Below are 19,652 nucleotides of genomic sequence, written 5' to 3'. Positions count from 1 at the left end.
TTTGAAAAGACTTTTGAGCTAGAATGTGATGCATCAGGAGTTGGCATAGGGGCTGTGTTATTGCAAGGAGGACACCCCATTGCATATTTTAGTGAAAAACTAAAAGGTGCCTCCCTCAATTACCCCACTTATGACAAGGAGTTATATGCGTTGGTTAGGGCTTTACAAACTTGGGAACACTATCTAGTGTCCAAAGAGTTTATCATCCATAGTGACCATGAGTCACTTAAATATTTAAGAGGTTAAGGTAAGTTAAATAAGAGGCATGCCAAATGGTTAGAATTCCTTGAACAATTTCCATATATTATTAAATTCAAGAAAGGAAAATCAAATATTGTAGCTGATGCTTTATCTAGAAGGCATACTTTGCTTGTGTCTCTAGGTACACAAATTCTTGGATTTGATAATATTAGGGAGTTGTATGAGGGAGATCTTGAGTTTGGTGATAATTATAAAAAATGCCAACAAAAAGCTTTTGATGGTTTCTATATGGCTGAGGGGTATTTGTACAAAGAAGGAAGGTTATGTATACCCCAAGGATCCATTAGGAAACTATTAATTAAAGAGAGTCATGAAGGTGGGCTTATGGGGCACTTTGGTGTTGATAAAACCCTTAGTTTGTTAAAAGAAAAATTTTATTGGCCCCATATGCGAAAGGATGTCCAAAAGCATTGTTTTAGATGTTTGGCTTGTTTACAAGCCAAGTCTAAAGTGATGCCTTATGGTACATACACACCTTTACCTGTTGCTTCTTCCCCTTGGGTAGATATTAGCATGGATTTTGTGCTAGGTTTACCTAGAACCCAAAGGGGAATGGATTCTATCTTTGTGGTTGTGGACTGTTTCAGTAAAATGGATCATTTCATTCCATGCCACAAAGTAGATGATGCAAGCAACATTGCAAAACTCTTCTTTAGAGATGTGGTTAAACTCCATGGACTTCCTAGGACAATAGTTTCAGATAGAGATACTAAGTTCCTAAGCCACTTTTGGCGAGTCTTATGGTCAAGACTAGGAACCAAACTCCTCTTTTCAACAACTTGTCATCCTCAAACAGATGGCCAAACTGAGGTAGTGAATAGATCTCTGTCTACTATGCTTAGGGCAGTCCTAAAGGGCAATCACAAATCTTGGGATGAGTATTTGCCTCACATTGAATTTGCCTACAATAGAGTAGTTCACAAAACTACCAATATTTCTCCTTTTGAAGCTGTGTATGGGTTTAATCCTTTGACTCCTTTAGACTTGATACCTCTTCCTGATGTTGAAAATTTCATTTATAAGGAAGGGGCTTCAAGAGCTGAGTTTGTTAAAAGAATTCATGAAAGGATTAAAACTCATATCCAACTTCAAAATGAGAAGTATGCTCAACAAGGAAGTAAAGGCAAGAAACCTATGATCTTCGAGGAAGGTGATTGGGTTTGGCTTCATTTAAGAAAAGAACGTTTTCCAAAACAGAGGAAGTCCAAACTCAGTCCTAGAGGAGATGGTCCCTTTCAGGTCTTACAACGTATCAATGATAATGCTTATAGACTTGATTTACCCTCTGATTATGAAGTAAGCCCTACTTTTAATGTTAGTGATCTCAAACCTTTTGTAGGTGCTAGTGATGATGAGGAAGAGTCTTCAGATTCGAGGACGAATCCTTCTCAAGAGGGAGGGAATGATGGAAGAGCATGAGCTAAAGGCCCAACCACAAGAGCTATGGCCAAGAGATTACTTGAAGATTTTTCTGCTTCAGAGTTTAGTGGGCCCATTGGGCTTGGTGGGCCTAGGGTGCTTCTTACTTGGACTCTAACTGATTGAACACCATGTTTCCTTACATTTTCTTAGCATAGGAAGTTACTTTGATTTTGGTCTTGTATTTTGACCATAGACTAGGGTTTTTACTTTTGGGCTTATATTTGGGCTTCATGGGCTTTGGGCTTTTGATACCCAATATTAGGCTCATTCTTCTTCTTGTAATTTTTCCTATTCATTGTATTTCTTTGACCAATGTATTTCGGTCATTAGATTAGGTTTATTTGAAGTATACATTAATAGGTGCATTAGGATTCATTCTTATGTCATTTAGAAGTAATTTTATTTGAATTTGAGTCACATGGATTGCATGGTAAGGATCTGGCCATGTGAGCTCTAAATTCACATCAAATAACTTCCAAATTACATTAGGATGAAGGTACCATCCGGATTAGTCACTTGGCTAGCCAAAGTTTGAATTTCAAATTCAAATTTGAAATTCAAACTTGGCGCCAACTAGCTTACACGGATTGGCACCACTTAACCTAATTTTTCCCACCTATAAATGTGTAACTCTTACCTTGTATTTGCACTTTTGAATATATTGAATTTCTGATTGCATATTCAGCAATTCTTCAAGAGTCACCGAGTTTAGAGAGAGAGCAAGAGAGTGCCTTCAAACACCATAGGAGTTCCTTAATTCCTTCTCTTTGAAGTGAGCAATCCTTTGCTCTTTAAGCTTGGATGCTTCCATCCAAGGCTTTGCCTCAATCCATCCATGCATCTTCATCCATCTTTGGTTCATCATTTCGGTTTCAATTTCCTTGAAGGAGATCCGAGCTTAAGGACAAGCTAAGGAGAGGTTCTATCATCACTTCTCCCACCTTCTCCATCAAAGAACATGCAAAATTTTTTGCCAGCCACTTAGGAGAGGAAACATGCATCATTCATTTCCATATTACATGCATCAAGTGAAGGTGTCATGCATATACTTGGTATTTGGGTGAAAAACTGTGAGAAACACAAACTTGAGACAAAACTTGGACAACTAAAGATTAAAATGAGGTTCATAAAGTGTTCATCATGTTCTTGACAAAATTTTCCAGAAAAGGTGAAAATGGAGAAAAGTACACAAGAACCTATTTTAAAGGAAACCTAGAAGGAAGCCTCATGAACCAACAATGAACCACTCAACAAGAAGACAAAAATTTAAGAAATATTTGAGAGGATAACATCAAGACATATGAGAAGACATAGACATGACAAGAAACATTTAGAAGACACAAAAGAGAAGAGACAAGTTACCCTTGAAGACAACCATGGCTCTTGATACCACATGATGGAACCAACTTCTCCATTGGGGCTAGTTGTTGATTCCTTCTCTTCTACAAGTTGGAATGACGTGATTGTCATCTCCTCAAGGGCAAGGAAGTGGTGGAAATGGTGTTTGGGCTAAGTGAAGTTGACGCTCAAAGGAAAGGAGACAAATGGATGGTGTTTGGTGGTGTAGCTCCTTTAGGCTAGCTCACTTCACTTAGGATGATGAAGGCCAACCAAGGAAGAACCAAGCTCACTCTAGGTAGAGAGGAGAGGATAAGGGGCTATGGAGTTCCTAGGGGACTAAGGAAGGAATGAAGAGGCACAAAGGCTCACTCAAATTCATTAATTTCCAAAGTGGTTACAAGGTGGGTTACCTACAGTACTTATAGGGAGAGAAAAGCATCTAGGGTTACTTGGGAGCATTTGGCCGAAATTTTGGAGTCCAAATGCACCCTAAATGCATCCCAAACGAAATGGCTCTCATCCCTCCTAAAAGACTAAAGTATCCTTAGGTCAAAAAAAAGAAAGAAATGGACTTTTGACCTTAAAAATAAGGCTTAAGTCCTAAAATAAATCCTAAGACTAATTTTGCCCCATAATACAAAGGCTAAATAAAAATACAAAATAAAATCCTAATATCTAATGTACCTCAATATACAAGGGCAAAATGGGAAAAGAAAGTAACAAATTAAGGAAAGGGCTCAAATTCCACTCACATGATGATCATGACCTTTGGTGTGGTGTGTTCTTCATCTTCCCCTACTCTCCTAGACATGGACCTTGTGATAGGCCCTATATGATGCTTCAAGGATGGTCCTCCATCATTATGTTATTTCTTGTTATACAAGTCTATCCTTGATTTTTCACATATTAGAGTACGAGAATCATATTTAGTTTGAGATCAAGCCAGAATTAAGTGAAGGATGGACCTAGAGTTGGTTAGCCACGTAAAAAGGGCTTTCAGTGAAGTTATTCTGATGTAACTTTGTCTTAGAGTTGTTTGACCAACATTTAGGATTTTATGTTTTTAGTGTGAGTATTAATAGTTGTTATGTATATATGTACATGAATTTTGTAATCGATAAGGGACTATATGTTTTTCAATTGATAATAACAGAAATTGTTTTATGTTTTTTTTACTTTCTACATATATTTAGTAAATGAATATTGAAGTCTTGTTTGTATAATAACCTTAGACCAATTGATGTTTATGTTTTTTGTCACACAATAATTATATCATACTAAATATAATGATATGACAGATCATTTTCATCATAAAAAAACACTATCCAATATTAAAATTACTAGTATGACTTATAAAAATATAGAAGCTATCTTTTTAAGAATTCAAAATCTTTTTCAAATTTTTTATACAAATTTCCATCCATCAATACTACCATAAATAATAAATTTGTTTAAAAAAAGTTACCCAAACCGACATTTTTGATTCATTGCCTTTTCTTCTATTGCATATTATATTTCAGTTCCCGTTGCTAAATTACGCAGTTTCTTCTCCCATGTGGAAATTCTTAAGTCACTTCAAATACCAAAAAAATATAAAAAATATAAAAAAAACCCCATCGCCTTCACATCCAAATTCCATCTCAGAGCTTCCAAAGAACTCAATGAGCCCCAATGCGTGGCGTATCTCAAAGAGTGCAACAAATTTTGGGACCCAAATCTCACAAAGACTCGTTTCACTACACACACCTGTTGCACCTTTGCAAAACCACTGACACCATTAAGAAAATGCATGCCCACATTGTCGTCGAGGGCTATGATCAAAACCCATTCATCGCCACTAAGCTCATTGATAGCTACGCTCACCTCGGTCCCCGCAACCTCAACAACGCAAGCAAGGTGTTCGACAATTTGTCCCAACCTGATGTTTTCTGCTGCAACGTGGTCATCAAGGGTTACGCCAACGCGGGTCCCTTCGCCGAAGCCTTGAAGGTTTACAATGCGATGCGGTGGCGTGGCACCGCCGCGAACCGCTACATTTACCCGTTTGTTCTCAAGGCTTGTGGGGCAGAGGGAGCTTCTAGAAAGGGTCAAGTGATTCATGGGCATGCTGTGAAGTGTGGATTGGACTTGGACTTGTTTGTGGGTATTTCCCTTGTTGCGTTCTATGCTAAGATGTTGAAGTGTCTAGAAAACTGTTCGATGAAATTCATCAAAGAGATGTTGTTAGTTGGAACTCCATGATTTCGGGGTATATTGTGAATGGTTATGTGGATGATGCTATTCGGGTTTTCTATGATATGTTAAGAGATGAGGGTGTTGTGGGTCCAGATCATGCCACTTTTGTGATGGTTCTTCCCGCGTTTGCTCAGGTAGCGGATGTTCATGCAGGGTATTGGATTCATTGTTATATTGTGAAGACAGGGATGAGACTTGATTCTGCTGTGGAGAGTGGGCTTATATCGTTGTACTCAAATTGTGGTTATGTAAGCATGGCAAGAGCCATCTTTGACAAGGTCTTTGATAGAAATGTTGTAGTGTGGAATGCGATAATTAAGTGTTATTGGACACATGGTCTTGCACAGGAGGCACTGGCTTTGTTCCAGCAATTGGTTGAGTCTGGGTTGCGCCCTGATGGCAATGTGTTTTTGTGTTTATTATCTGCATGCAGTCATGCAGGGTTGCTTGAGCAGGGTTGGCACATTTTTCACACCATGGAAACTCATGGAGTGGCAAAGAGTGAGGCGCATTATGCTTGCATTGTGGATCTGTTGGGGAGAGCCGGGGATTTGGAGAAAGCAGTGCAGTTTATTCAGTCTATGCCTATCCAACCAGGGAAAAATGTTTATGGTGCATTGTTGGGTGCTTGTAGAATACATAAAAAGATTGAGCTTGCTGAATTGGCTGCGGAGAAGTTGTTTGTCTTGGACCCTGATAATGTTGGGCGCTATGTGATTCTATCACAGATGTACGAAGATTCAGGGCGATGGCAGGATGCTGCCAGAGTTAGGAAAGTGGTAAAGGAGAAAGAAATCAAGAAGCCAATTGGGTATAGCTCTGTAGAGCTGGAATCAGGTCATCATAAATTTGGAGTAAATGATGAGACTCATCTATATACAACGCAGATCTTCCAGATATTGCTTAGCTTAGATAGGGTTATGGGGAAAGAAACCCAAACACAATATGGTGCCTTTTTGTAGAAAATGGTTGATAAAACAGGTATATCCGACCATGGGAAAGGGATATCGGATTCACCATCACCACCATGCTAGTAAGTTACCAATACAATCTGGACTTTGCACATTTTATGTTTCCGAGTTATTAAATATAATATTTTACTCCCTCTTAGCCTTAGACACAATTTAGATTTAGAAGGAAATGATGGTTATTTTTTTATAAGACACTTTACTATTTTTGTAAAATATTGATTTTATTTTTTATATTTTACCCTTATTAAAAATTGTGAGAATATATATTTTTTGTTATTGGACAATGAAAAGAGAATTTAAGAAATAAATTTTCTCTCTTCTCAAACTTTTCAATTGTCATTTATCAATTTTATTGATTTTTTTTATTGAAATATGCTTATGTCATTTCATTTAAAATAAATGGAGCAATACATTGAGGAATAAAATTGAAACTAGAGGAACAAGCAAAAGATCTAGATGCCCTAGCAAGAGAGTGGAAAACTTGATTGGCTTATCTCCTTTTGAACTTTGTTGACATAAGTTTGGGTTGGTAGTTAGGAGCGAACGACATTTGTTTAGCGGTTGGTCGTATTTAGAATGTGTTCTTTGTCTTGGATGATTGATGTCATCTAGTAGTAGCTTGTAGTCTGTTTCGATAGTGACTCTAGGGAGATTCAGTGTAGATACCTAGTTTATGGCTTCAACCAAAGATAGAGTTTCTGCTTCCTTTGCTTCTGGGGACCCATTAAACCAGGTAGATTTTGCAAGAACGAATGCACCGTATTCATCCCATATACGCATATCGCAGCCAAAGGTGTTTGAATTCGGAAATAAAGCAGTGTCGATGTTGCATTTATAAGTACCTGGTTACAGTTTGCTCCATCACAGACCAGAGAAGTTCCTGGCATGGATTGCTGGTGTTGTAGCATGGACTTGTTGCCATTCTTGAAGACCTTGTCGTGCTTGCATGAGAGCCATGTGAGAAGGTATAGGAGCTAGCTTCCAGACCTAGTCGTTGTGTCGTTTTCATATGCACCAAAGAACGAGAATGGCTTCTATAAGTGACGAGGAGTCAAGAGGACTGAGTAGATTGTGCATGACTTCCTTCATTCCTTCCCTATTGATAGCAAAAACTAGGAGAAGTGGATGGTGTTCTTCTTCTCGGATTCACCAAAGCTTGGATCTCTTCAATGGAGCTTGGAACCGAATGAAATGGAGACTTGAATGGAGGATTCTCGGATGAGTGAAGGCCTAACCCAAGGATGGAAGCATCCAAGATTAAGGAGCAAAAGAAAGCTCACTTCAAAAGGTAGGAAAACCTAGCTAGGGTTCCTAGAAGGTAAGGTTTCTTTCTCGGTGAATCTCAAGAGAAATTTGGCAGAAAATGCTCTCAAATTTCATATATCTCAAAAGTGTTTACAATGTATGATAAAGGAAGTATATATAGATCCGGAATTAGGGTTACTTGGCGCCATTGTGAAAGGCTTCACATGTGGCGCCAAGTTTTGAATTCAAATTTTTGAATTTGAATTCAAAACTTAACTCACATGTTCAAGTCCGGTCACACTAGTGCTAAGTTCATTTAGGTATGATTTAGTATGCATTTAGGGTTGAATTTTGAGTCACACATGTTCAGCCAAGGTGGCGCCAAACATGTGACCCAAAATGCAACTTAAATGCATCCTAAATTAAACCTAGTTTACCCTAATTCAATTAAACTAGTAATCCTCCTTAAACCCTAATCTAATGACCTAAATACATTGGTCAAAGAAATACAATGAATAGAAAAAAATACAACAAAAAGAATGAGCCCAATATTGGGTATCAAAAGCCCAAAGCCCATGAAGCCCAATTACAAGCCCAAAGTTCCAAACCCTAATCTATGGTCAAATTACAAGACCAAAAAACAAAGTAACTTCCACTAAGCTCTGAAGCTGACAAGTCTTCAAGTAGTCTCCTGGCCATAACTCTAGTGATTGGACCCTTAGTCCATGCTCTTCCATCATTCCCTCCCTCTTGAAAAGGATTCATCCTCGAATCTGAAGACTCTTCCTCATCATCACTAACACCTACAAAAGGTTTTAAATCACTTACATTAAAAGTAGGGCTTACTCCATAATCAGAGGGTAAATCAAGTCTATAAGCGTTATCATTGATATGCTGTAAGACCTGAAAGGGACCATCTCCTCTAGGACTGAGTTTGGACTTCCTTTGTTTAGGAAAACGTTCTTTTCTTAGATGAAGCCAAACCCAATCACCTTCTTCGAAGATCATAGGTCTTTTGCCTTTATTTCCTTGTTGAGCATACTTCTCATTTTGGAGTTGGATATAAGTTTTAATCCTTTCATGTATTTTTTTAACAAATTCAGCTCTTGAGGCCCTTTCCTTATGAATGAAATGTTCAACATTAGGAAGAGATATCAAGTCCAAAGGAGTTAAAGGATTAAACCCATACACAGCTTCAAAAGGATAAATATTGGTAGTTTTGTGGACTACCCTATTATAGGCAAATTCAATGTGTGGCAAATACTCATCCCAAGATTTGTGATTGCCCTTTAGGACTGCCCTAAGCATAGTAGACAGAGATCTATTAACTACTTCAGTTTGGCCATCTATTTGAGGATGACAAGTAGTTGAAAAGAGGAGTTTAGTTCCTAGTCTTGACATAAGAGACGCCGAAAATGGCTTAGGAACTTAGTATCTCTATCTGAAACTATTGTCCTAGGAAGTCCATGGAGTTTAACCACATCTCTAAAGAAAATTTTTGCAATGTTGCTTGCATCATCTACTTTGTGGCATGGAATGAAAAGAGCCATTTTACTAAAACGGTCCACAACCACAAAGATAGAATCCATTCTCCTTTGGGTTCTAGGTAAACCTAGCACAAAATCCATGCTAATATCTACCCAAGGGGAAGAAGCAACAGGCAAAGGTGTGTATGTACCATGAGGCATCACTTTAGACTTGGCTTGTAAACAAGCCAAACATCTGAAGCAATGCTATTGGACATCCTTTCGCATATGGGGCCAATAAAATTTTTCTTTAAGCAAACTAAGGGTTTTATCAACACCAAAGTGCCCCATAAGCCCACCTTCATGACTCTCTTTAATTAATAGTTTCCTAATGGATCCTTGGGGTATACATAACCTCCCTTCTTTGTACAAATACCCCTCAGCCATATAGAAGCCATCAAAAGCTTTTTGTTGGCATTTTTCATAATTATCACCAAAGTCAAGATCTTTCTCATACAATTCCCTAATATTATCAAATCCAAGAATTTGAGTACCTAGAGACATAAGCAAAGTATGCCTTCTAGATAAAGCATCAGCTACAATATTTGTTTTTCCTTTCTTGAATTTAATAATATATGGAAATTGTTCAAGGAATTCTAGCCATTTGGCATGCCTCTTATTTAACTTACCTTGACCTATTAAATATTTAAGTGACTCATGGTCACTATGGATGACAAACTCTTTGGACACAAGATAGTGTTCCCAAGTTTGTAAAGCTCTAACCAATGCATACAACTCCTTGTCATAGGTAGGGTAATTGAGGGAGGCACATTTTAGTTTTTCACTAAAATAGGCAATGGGGTGTCCTCCTTGCAATAACACAGCTCCTATGCCAACTCCAGATGCATCACATTCTATCTCAAAATTCTTTTCAAAATTTGGCAAAGCTAGTATGGGTGCATTTGTAAGTTGATCCTTAAGAAGTTGAAATGCATGATCATGCTTTGAAGTCCATTCAAATAAAACATCTTTTTTAACAAGCTCATTCAAGGGTGACGCAATGCTAGAAAATTTAGGAACAAATCTTCTATAAAAACTTGCAAGGCCATGAAAACTCCTAACTTCACTAACATTCTTTGGTTTGGGCCACTCTTGAATGACTTTGATTTTCTCGGGGTCCACACGAACCCGTTCTTTACTCACAATGAACCCTAGGAAAACCACATGATCCACACAAAAAGTACATTTTTCAATATTTGCAAATAAGTGGTTTTCCCTAAGAATCATCAAAACTTCTCTAAGATGTCCTATGTGGTCATCTTGAGACCTACTATAGATTATAATATCATCAAAATAAACAACAACAAATTTTCCTATACACTCTCTCAAGACATGATTCATAAGCCTCATGAATGTACTTGGTGCATTTTTTAAACCAAAAGGCATAACTAGCCACTCATACAATCCAAATTTGGTCTTAAAAGTAGTTTTCTACTCATCACCCTCTTTGATTCTTATTTGGTGATAACCACTTTTAAGATCAATTTTAGAAAAAATAGTAGCACCATGTAACTCATCAAGCATATCATCAAGTCTAGGGATTGGGTGCTTGTACTTGATTGTGATATTGTTAATAGCCCTACAATCACTACACATTCTCCATTTTCCATCTTTCTTGGGCACTAACAATACAGGCACAGCACAGGGACTCAAACTCTTTTGCACCCACCCCTTGTCCAATAATTCTTGAACTTGGTTCTCTATCTCCTTAGTTTCTTGAGGATTTGTCCTATAGGCTGGTCTATTAGGTAGACTAGCCCCCAGGCACAAAATCAATTTGATGTTCTATACCCCTAAAAGGAGGAAGGCCCTTTGGACCATCACTAGGGAATATATCATCAAATTCTTTTAATAATTGAGAAACTTCAAGAGGTAAAGAACTAGGTTCAAGACTTAAATTATGACAATTAAGCATACCTCTACAAAGAAGAATGTAAGAAGGTTTTTCAACAAGTTTCTTTTTAAGGTGTTTTCTTGTTGAATTCCTTCTATTGGAAAAGGTTTCTCTTCCTTCTTCTTCTTCTTTGAAGATTTATGCTTCTTTTCTTCTTCTTTTTTTAATTAATTTTTTTTTCTTCTTCTCTTTTCATTTTCATTTGTACTTGATCCTCTATCACTTTTGAAGGAGACAAAGGATGAAGTACAAACTTCTTTTTCTTTATTAGTGAAAGTAATTTCATTGGTAAGGCCATTATGCATGGTTTTCTTGTCAAATTGCCATGACCTTCCCAACAAAATATGGCAAGCCTCCATGGGAACTATGTCACATACCACATGATCTTCATAGTTACCAACAGAAAACTTGACTTTCACTTGTTTATCCACAATAATATCCCCATCTTCATTAAGCCAATGAAGTTGATATGGTTTCGGATGGGGAATTAGAGTAAGATCAAGCTTCTCCACCAACCTTGTGCTACAATAGTTGCAACAAGACCCACTATCCACAATGAGAGAACAAACTTTATCAAAAATTTTACACTTTGTGTGAAAAATATTCTCTCTTTGTGAAAGGTGAGACTCATTAGGCTGGCTTCCTAGAAGCCTTCTAATCATCAAAAGTTAACCATCATAAGGATATGCTCTTTCAATTGGACGGTCTTCCTCACTAGATTCACTATCACTTGAAGTGGTAGAAATAGATTCATCAACACTACTATAAATGTCTTGTCCTCTCGAAATCATGACCTTTTTAGTTGGACATTGAGAAGCTATGTGGACTCTCCCAAGACATTTAAAGCATTTGATGTCACTAGTTTTACTACTAGAAGTGACAATATTTTTATTTTTATCTTTTTCTTTTTCTTTTTCTTTTTCTAGACCTTTGCTAATTTTCTTAGAAGAGTCATATTGACCCTCCCGCTTGTTGTCTTTCTTGATGTAAGAGCTAGTTTGAGTTTTGCCTTTGAAATAATTTTTTCTTAAATTTTGTTGTTCTACCCTTATACAAAGTTGGACCAAATCATCAAAGTCCCTATAAGGGAGTAACTCAACCCTATCTCTTATATCAAAATTTAGACCACTTAGAAACCTAGCAATGGCCAATCTTTCCTCTTCCCTTATCCCAGCCCTCATGAGATACAACTCCATTTTTTGTCTATACTCCTCCACACTCATGTTCTTTTGTTGGAGTCTTTGGAGCTTATCCATAAGCTCCCTACTATAATAAGAAGGTATGTGCCTTCTTCTCATAGCACTCCTTAATTCATTCCAATAAGTAATAGGAGAGTCATTGTGAAGTCTTCTCTCTCTCTCTCCAAGAATGTCCACCAATACATAGCTTGTCCTTGGAAAGCTAAGGTGGCCAAGGGAACTTTTCTTTCCTCACCTACTTGATGACAAGTGAAGATTTGCTCCACTTTCATTTCCCAATCCAAGTAGGCATCAACATCCTCTTTTCCATGAAAGTAAGGGAGATCAACCCTTGATTCCCTCACTTTGGTTTCCTTAATGACTCTTCTAGGTGTAGGTTGGTAATATGCATCAACATTCAAACTACCTACATCCTCTTGGCTTGTAGAGGCATTGGAACTTTTTGTAGAACTCTTTTGACTTTTTCTTTTATTGATTTTTTTTAAAAGTTTTTCTTCTTGTTGCTTAATTTTGTTTATCTCTTCCTTAAGAGCAACAAGTTGTACTTCTCTTTCTATCTTTTCTCTTTCTTTTTGAAGTATCTCTTGTTGTCTCCATAGTTTTAGTGCTTCAACCTCCTTAACAATTTGATTAAAACTTTTAGGAGATTCAATGTCACTATCACTTTGAGAAATATGACTCATGATTAAGCAAGAAGAAGTTTATATGCTATGCAAAATAGACAAAATATTTTTGGTATTTTCTAGGAACAAAAATAGCACTTGGAAGTCTAAGTGTACAAGTTGCACTATCAAGGGAGGTGAGCTACTAAGAGCCACTTAATAACCAAACCTTTTCAAGTGGAAATCACTAAACTCCCTTGTGGTATTTTCAATTCCACAAAGATTTTCACAAAAATATTTATGTTGTATGCTTTTCACAATTGTTTTTGAAGCTATCTAAAACGTGACAAATAAATTCTACACAAGCTAGTCGAAACAAGGCAGCAAAGTAAACAATTTAAAGTTCAAACAACTTAAGGAAGCAAGGATAATCAACTAGTCGGTTTGCCCTAAGTGGAAGCTTGAAACATATGAAATTTCCAAGCTACTTCCACTAGTACTACACGTGAGTAGGTTACCAAGGGTTTATATATACCTGACCAGCTTCTTAATACTCCCTCCAAGCTTTACAAATTGGTTTAAAATACAAGAGAGATTGCAAAAATTTAAACTAGCATAGAAAACAATAAATGGCGGCTTCAGTGACCAAATTAGTGACGGATTTTTTGTCCAATTTTTCTAACACTTATTCAAGTGTTTCAATGCACCACTAACCCTTGAATTAAGTTGCTCCTGGACCCTGCACAATGAACACAACAAAATGGTTAATGTAGGCTTCTCACAAGGTTAAAGGAATGATCACTCTTGTGCAGGTAGTTTAGGAAAAGTTTGGTCACTAAATTAGGTCAAATTTTGAAGTCTTAATGTCCAAGTCTTTTCCTACTTTTTGTTGAGTCAATGTTTGATCCTTAAGCAAGGATTTGAGGTCACTTTCCAGCACAGAATGTTTAGTCAAAGAAAACAAGACAAGTAACAAAAGCACAATTTATAAAGCTTATACCAAAAAGTGAAGAGTAAAGTGTTTATGACAAGACTCAAAGATATCCAACAAAGAAAGTTGAAAAATAAGACTCCAATGAAAGCTAGCACTCAGTTAGTAAAGCTCCTAGATAGGCACTAGAGTAGATTTACAAACCAACAACAAAAATTTGATGGAATTTGAACAAGTACACACAAAATAGTAGTCCAAAGAATTTTGAGGAATCAAGTGAATTTTCTTGTTTTTGTTCTTCTCGGCTTTTGCTTCTATAATTGCTTTTTTATTTTTTTTTATTCTTTTCTTTTCCTGAATTCAAATTGATATTCCAGAGAAGACACTTGTCTTTTGTTTTCAAAATTTTCACAATTCCAAAGTATTAAAACCAAGACTACTAGATTGACAAATTTCAAGTGAAAATGAATGAACTAGTGCACTAGTTTTTAGATTTTTTATTGGATTCTTTTGTTCACTTTTTTTTAACTATTTTGAAACATCATGCTCTGTATTTTTCTCTATTTTCCAGCCACTACACTTTTAAAATTTGAATCCAAAAGAAATAATGCACTAGAAGTAGAATGAATCACTTGAAATTTTAAGTAACACAAAATTGTTTCAAGAATTTTTTTATAGAAAGTGATTTGAAAACTTAAGTACACAATGGAAACCTAACTCTAAGAAATTTGCTAGAACTAATAGCAAATTATGAACTCAATAAGGTAAAACAAAAAGCACATATAGGTAGGCACAAAGATTAAGCAAACCGAGAACAAAATATAGACAATCAACTCAAAAGAAAACTAGGTTAAACATGCTATTCAAGGAATTTGCAACATATAAGGACTAAACACAACTTACTAAGACAAAACAAGGACTTAACAAAATTCTAATGCAATGGATGAAGTCCAATCACGGACACATGCAAGGAAATGAAAGACTCAAACAAAAACAAAAAGAAGCACAAGCAAATAGGTCCTAAACATATTGATTGTGGAAGAAATTCAAATACAATCAACAATGGATCTATGGAAAAAAATTAATTCAAATCAAATAGATCCGAATAGAAACTCAAACAAGACACACAAGAACAGCAAAGACACAAAGACACACGGTTCAAACACAAGAAAACTTATCTCCTTGAAGAACCTTGCTCTTGATACCGAAAAAGATGGCAAAAACTAGGAGAAGTGGATGGTGTTCTTCTCCTCAGATTCACCAAAGCTTGGATCTCTTCAATGGAGCTTGGAACCGAATGAAATGGAGACTTGAATGGAGGATTCTCGGATGAGTGAAGGTCTAAGCCAAGGATGGAAGCATCCAAGCTTAAGGAGCAAAAGAAAGCTCACTTCAAAAGGTAGGAAAACCTAGCTAGGGTTCCTAGAAGGTGAGGTTTCTTTCTCGGTGACTCTCAAGAGAAATTTGGCAGAAAATGCTCTCAAATTTCATATATCTCAAAAGTGTTTACAATGTATGATAAAGGAAGTATATATAGATCCGAAATTAGGGTTACTTGGCGCCATTGTGAAAGGCTTCACATGTGGCGCCAAGTTTTGAATTCAATTTTTTGAATTTGAATTCAAAACTTAACTCACATGTTCAAGTCCGGTCACACTTGTGCTAAGTTCATTTAGGTTTGATTTAGAATGCATTTAGGGTTGAATTTTGAGTCACACATGTTCAGCCAAGGTGGCGCCAAACATGTGACCCAAAATGCAACTTAAATGCATCCTAAATTAAACCTAGTTTACCCTAATTCAATTAAACTAGTAATCCTCCTTAAACCCTAATCTAATGACCTAAATACATTGGTCGAAGAAATACAATGAATAGAAAAAAATACAACAAAGAGAATGAGCCCAATATTGGGTATCAAAAGCCCAAAGCCCATGAAGCCCTATTACAAGCCCAAAGTTCCAAACCCTAATCTATGGTCAAAATACAAGACCAAAAAACAAAGTAACTTCCTATTCTATGAATGTACATTAAAACATGGTGTTTAATCAAGTAAAGCCCAAGTGAGAAGCACCCTAGGCCCACCAAGCCCATTGGGCCCACTAAGCTCTGAAGTTGACAAGTCTTCAAGTAGTCTCCTGGCCATAGCTCTAGTGGTTGGACCCTTGGTCCATGCTCTTCCATCACCTATTTTCTATTTTCGCCTGAATCTGGTCCCGTATACTAGAGTTCACCTAGATTGATGTAGTTGTAGGGCATGTAAGGAAAGCATGCCAGTCAGACTCTAGTTCAGTATGTAAGTGGGCACATAATGATGAGCATGGCACTCATTTTGACTGTAATCTCACACATGTTAGGAGACAACTTTTCATAAGCCTTCATGTGAAGATTTTCATCTTGCGGCGTATACGCAACTTCCACAGTTTAGTCCAATTTCTGAGAGTCTTAAGGTGATCGTTTGAAGTAATGGACTCCATCAGGTGATAATATGCTGACTTTATCGTATATGTTCCTTTACGGTTCAGAGTACAAGTCATGGTATCATCTTCTGATAGGCTTAAGAGCAACATAGCTAATATTGCGCGCGAGTCCTGGTAATTGAAGACAGTAGTGACAACGTTAGCTTTCCATGAACCAGTTGCATGGTCTATAAGAGATGAGACAAACCATTGGAGGCTATCATGAGGAGGGCTTGATGTCACGAACGAGCCGTGCAAGCCACGTAGCCAAGGGTCATGCCAAGGGTTGATGTTATGACCATTACCCACACATTTCTTGAATCCTTCCTTAACCAGAACCTGTGAAGCGAAGATGCTGCTCCAAACAAAGCTAGGATTGTGACCTAGCTTAGCACTTAGGAAGTCCCCTCTTGGGAAAATTTGGAGTTGAAGACCCGTGTGACGAGCGCATCTGGGTTGGTCATGAAGTTCCAACCCTACTTCCACGTTATCAATATTACTGATATTATTGCATAATCTTTGAGATAGAATAATATTTTTACTTCTCATAAAAATTTAATGATAAGTAAGGAGGGTAAAATTGGTACATCATGATTTAATTTTATAAATTTAACTAACATACTACTGGGTTCATGTAAATTAAATTTGATGGTGATTTAGGAGATCTTGCAAATGTGTGATCAAATAATGCAAATGAAATGGGGATCAAAGATTTTCTTTAAGATAGTGGGTTACACGAAGCAAAACAGGTCAATATAGTGAATGCATCTTTTTGTCCCCTACTCAATACGCATCTTTTGTTCTAATTTTCTTTAATTGTTCCCTATTGGTTTTGTATATTAAAATGAAAGATGGACCTTGCTCCAATGCTATAAACTAGCGAAGAGAATATGTCCTACGATGATTCTTTGAAGTCATTAGACATAGAGGATGGTGTGTTGCTTGAAATCAGTAGAGGAAGATACTAGCTTGAATGATCTTGTGAGTTGATAATATCTTCATTATTATAAATTATTGTTGAAACTAATGCTTTTCTCTAAAATTGTTGGTTACATGCCTTTTTCTAATCTATTTTTGACTAGAAATTACAATGACAATAATAAAGTTTAAATTTAACACTTTTTATAAATTATTTCAACTTGTCACTATTAGATCAATATTAATGATTATATATATATATATATATATATATATATATATATATATATATATTAAAACATTTAGACAAATTCATAATTTATGAAATTTCAAATAAGGCTGCATTGGATTTTCTTTAATGTTACATATATTAAAACTAAACTTAGTTATTATGGACCATGGGTCAAAGGCCCAATCACTAGAGCTATGACCAGGAGCATTTAAGAAGGATTGGACAACTTGAAGACCAGTGGGCTTTCCAAGCCCAAGGTATTATTCATATGGACCAACCTATCATGAAGGGAAGACATAGCTCTGTTGTATATAAACTTGTACATAGTTTTCTTGTATAGGATTATTTTTGCCTTTGTATTTATGAGGCACTTTGTTTTCTTTTTATAGACCATTGTATATTGTTTCTAGGATAGGTTACTTGGAGACTTTGACTTCATTTAACTTTGTATTGAAAGTTACTCTTTTTCTATTTTTTCAGTAGTAGAAGTGGGGTGGCATTTAGCAATACTTGAGGGTGTGACTAGTAATTGGGTTGGAATTGGGCCTAGGTAAAATTTTACATATTAAACTTGTTTTGCTCCTAATTTTTCAAGGATTTGACTTAGCTAGGTCTCATCAATTTTGGATGAACCTAACTAAACCAAATCCACAATTTTTGAAATGATTCAAGGAGCCAGAACAAGCTAAGTCCGCCTAGTTCCCTTCTATGGCTGAAGTGCTTCTCTTCACCTTGGAGCTTTAGAAGCTTGTGCTACAAGCTTCTAACTTAGCTTGCCAAGCAAGCTAAGGTAGAAGCTTGCTCCACAAGCCTCCTAAACTAGGGTGGCCTGTCAAGACTAAGCCAACCATGATTTACTTGAACTATGGTCAAGTTTAGCTTCCTCCACAAGCTTCCTACTTCTATAAATTTTCAAAACCTTCATTTGTAAACACTTTTTCTAAAAATTCTCTCTCTCTCAAGAGTCTCAAACCATGGAGAATTCCATTCTCCTTAAGAACTCCACAAAGGAATTCCTCCTTTGTGTTCGATTCCTAAAGTTTCTCCACCTTCAAGGAGAAACCGAACCATATAGTTGCTTCTCCAAGCTTTGGAGCTTGGATCATTGCTTCCGTTTGGTGTTCAAGGCCTCAAGAGAAGAAAGGACGTCTTAAGGTGGAGCTTGAAGGAGGAACAACAATCATCTTCTTCAAGAGGTTCTATTAAGTTGTTTGCACCAAACAAATTACATACTATATTTTGCTTAAAATCCAATTTCATAAATAGTTTTATTTTAATAAAAATGATGCTTATATAACAGATTGTGTAAACAATAGAAAGAAAAAATAAATTTGAAATGTAATAAATTATGAGATAAACAGAGGTAGATACAAAAAAATGTTGTTGGATGAATAGTTACACACTTCCACATGTATCATTATTTTGATTTTCTTGTTTTTGGTAATCATAAATATCATCCACCATGTGAGTAAAAAATCCATCATACGTGATAACTCTTGCTAACATTCTTATCATTCTAAATCACCATATTAAATTTTCTACTAACGCTACTACAAAATTGACATTCACTTTTCCGCAAGTTGAACATCAAAATGAGACAATGATCCTCTACGCGTTGCAAATTTCTTCATTGTAGCCAACGTTGGAGATACAGATACCTGGGTAGTTGGTGGTGCCTTCTCTTCCACCACAAAAGCCTTTCTACTTTGTTTTGTGTTCTCAGCACTCCCCTTGAAAATCCTAATCAGAAACTTAGCTATCTTTTCACAAAATAAAACAAAATATTTCTTATCTGTTTGAACTCTTTTTTGTTTATAGGCCTTTTTCTTTTTCTTACCCTTCACTTGGCTCACATAAGACACCTTGGGTGAGGTGGGCTCTCATGCACTAAAGCTTCTAATTTCGTGCTTTCTTTGGGCTTCCTTTGGAATAATTGAGACCATATGTTTAGGTGATTGACCTCCACGTGGAGTAACACTTTCACTAGGGCTTGCAATTGGGTTCTGAAAGGCCACCGAAGCTACTGGTTGTTTTGGTAGAAACTTGAACAACTTTTCACTTAAGGCAATTTCTCCATCAATGGATTTATGCCTCCCGAGAATATCAATGGGTCTAGTCTCTTTTTGTTAATCTACAGTTATAAATATGCCCATGCAAGACTATAAATAAGGCACTGGGACGGGATACAAAAGGCTTTAGAGCGAGCAAAAAGCCAAAAAGTGATACATGCATATTAACTAATCAGAGAAATATTAAGGTTGACATTCATTATAGATATTATATTCAATATGATAAAATTGTGTAAAGAAGAAATTTATTTATTTATGAGAAATTATTTTGTGTTGCACATATTTTATACTGTTATCCAATTAAAAATTACTTATATAAGGTAAGTTTATTAACATTTATAATAATTAAG

At 36.4% G+C, this 19,652-nt stretch overlaps 2 pseudogenes; one reads left to right on the top strand and one right to left on the bottom strand.

Moving 5' to 3' along the window:
- Positions 1-4,633: 4,633 nt before the first annotated feature.
- Positions 4,634-6,718, top strand: LOC145958301 (pentatricopeptide repeat-containing protein CRR2, chloroplastic-like; annotated as a pseudogene).
- Positions 6,719-17,355: 10,637 nt separating this feature from the next.
- LOC145957970 (uncharacterized) lies at positions 17,356-19,359 on the bottom strand (annotated as a pseudogene).
- Positions 19,360-19,652: the final 293 nt, after the last annotated feature.

The sequence above is a fragment of the Cajanus cajan genome, chromosome 5 (assembly GCF_000230855.2).
Source record: "Cajanus cajan strain Asha chromosome 5, NIPB_CcT2T_4, whole genome shotgun sequence".
Classification (NCBI taxonomy): Eukaryota; Viridiplantae; Streptophyta; class Magnoliopsida; order Fabales; family Fabaceae; genus Cajanus; species Cajanus cajan.
The sequence above is the reverse complement of the archived record's forward strand: the minus strand, read 5'-3'. Positions and strand labels throughout refer to the sequence as shown.